The sequence below is a fragment of the Crinia signifera genome, chromosome 6 (genome assembly GCF_055691185.1).
Source record: "Crinia signifera chromosome 6, ASM5569118v1, whole genome shotgun sequence".
Lineage (NCBI taxonomy): Eukaryota > Metazoa > Chordata > Amphibia > Anura > Myobatrachidae > Crinia > Crinia signifera.
Window position 1 is genome coordinate 162595775 of NC_139222.1, and position 2536 is coordinate 162598310.

At 43.8% G+C, this 2536-nt stretch overlaps 1 pseudogene; it reads left to right on the forward strand.

Moving 5' to 3' along the window:
* The first annotated feature begins 1366 nt into the window (after window positions 1-1366).
* On the forward strand, window positions 1367-2536 carry LOC146008504 (ras-related protein Rap-1b pseudogene; annotated as a pseudogene).

Consider the following 2536-nt stretch of genomic DNA (forward strand, 5'->3'; position numbering starts at 1 on the left):
TTATGTTTTTTTTCTGGTGGGTGCTCAAGCCTGTTGAAAGGCTCAGCAAGCAAATACAGTGGCCCGGTATTAGGACTCTGGAGTTACGGCCACGTGGGTGCTCATTAATTCCTGTGGGTGCCCTTGAGCACCCACAGAATCGGCACCTATGGCAGCAGCTGCAGCATTGCAACCAGCTAGAACCATCATGTAAGGAAGCCTGGGTGCACATGTAGGAATACTGCGTGATACCACAGCTATGGGCTTCTAATGCGACCCACCGCCGCCCCGCACCGACCCCCCCTCACCTGTGTCCGGGCAGCACAGCGCGGTGCTGCCCGGACCTGTGACCTCCTCCCTGCACTGTGATCCTCTTCCGGGTGCAGGGAGGAGGAGAGCCCGGCGTAGCAGCAGCAGCGCCAGGTAAGGGAGGGAGGGGAGAGCCGCCGGGTCCCCATGGGACCCGCTGTCTCTCACCGCTAAGGACAGCTCTTAACGGAAGAGCTGTCCTTTGCCATAATTATCGCATATGTTAGTGCACATGCGATAATTATGAATACAGTAGCTGGCGATAGGGGGCACGGATGTTAGAGCATCCCCCCTACATCGTTCCTTTCTTCCGGACAAGTTTGTGTATCATCAGAGAATCATCTCATCTCAGACCCCCATGCAGCCAACAAGCCAGGTATCATTATACCAACAAGGCTGCTCATTTTCATGCTGATAACTCTGAGTCACCTGTGATCCTCCACTGGGTATTTATCCGGGACTTCACAACATCTTCTACTTTGATCATAGGGATATTCTTTCAACAATTTTGCTTATACAATGCATCAGTCCGGTAACCACATATACTTAAGCGCCTTACTGTCCATTCCTTTCATCAATTGGAGCAATATGCTAACAATTTTCTATTTTTATTGAGAATTCTCAATTTTAATGTCTTTCATGTTTTAATGTCACCATTGTTTAATAAATGTTTATAGTTTTATTTATATATCAGGATTCTTTATTCAGTCTAACCCGAGCGCTGTAGTTCTCTTTTTTTTATCCAGAAAGATAGAACCCATGTTTTAATGTCAAGTTACATTTTAAACGCAACTTCCTGCTGCATGTATAAAGAGGATTTTAACCATAGGTCAATAATAGATCACAAACATAAGTAGTCCACGAAACCAACCTGTACTACAAATATCAGCTGGTTTTAGCATTCCAGTTTACAGCAAAACCATAACAGCGTACAAATATCAGTGGTGAAAAGGTTAACAGAAGCATCTCAAACACAAACATTAGCAGCGAAATACACTGAGATGGTCCTCCCCCCTCACAATCCAGCTTCAGGCAGCTGTGTCTGATTGGATAAAGGCACAGCTACCTCATGCAGAATATATGAATAAATACTTAGAGGTACAGTGAATCTGTGCACTCTGTTCTAAGACACAGGACATCAGGGTTTGTTTAACTGGCTTAAGAGTCTAATCACTGTGCATCGCAGACATGTCATTGTCTGACAAGGAGAAGACTCAAATCAGGCTGGTGTTCCTGGGAGCAGCAGGTGTGGGGAAAACATCACTAATCCATAGATTTTTGCAGGATACCTTTGACCCAAAACACAGGAGGACAGTTGAAGAGTTGCACAGCACAGAATATGAGACCGCGGATGGGACACAAGTGAAAATTGAAATTCTGGATACCTCTGGGAGCTACGAATTTCCTGCCATGAGGAAACTGAGTATGCAGAGTGGCGATGCTTTCGCTCTGGTGTACTCTGTAGATAACCCCGAAACCTTTGAGATTGTGCGAAGTTTGCGGGAAGAGATTCTTGATGTGAAAGAGGAAAAAAGTCCATCAATGGTAATAGTTGGCAACAAGAAAGACAATGGTGATACCGGGAAGGTGTCCTGGGATGATGTGATGAAAACAGTTGAAATGGAGTGGAACTGTCGCTTGTTGGAGACTTCAGCAAAGGATAATGTTAATGTCACAGAGATATTCAGGGAACTGCTGAGAGACGCCAACCTACCACCTCAACTAAGTCCTAGTCTGAGGAAGAGGAGAGAGACAATTCCCAATGGACAGAACTGCAAGCCTCCAATGAATAAGACCAACAGCTGTAACATCTGTTGATACTTAAGCATCCATAGGACTACAGCTGTGAAAGCTGAATACGATGGAGATGGATGGACACCATTCTTATCCTGGCAAACCAATATAGGTGATTTGTTCATGTCAAAAGAACTGCAATTAAGAATTGATTGCTTTATATAGTGTGTTTATGTATAAAGAAGGGGTATTGGGTAAGAGTGGCACTTGTTGCTCACATTGCAGCAAAAATGTGTTTACAAATCTACTGGGTGAGATTCTTGCTCGAAAGTAGTGTCAAATATCAATGGAGCGTTATTCCATAGCGGATTACTGCTTACATATCCCCAAATCTGTATTCGGTCACCTAAGTAAAGATTGTTATTGTTGTATAAATACAGCATTACATATTACCATGTAACTATAGTGCTACAACTGTCATCATTGATTAAAGCACCTGTATTTTATAACATAA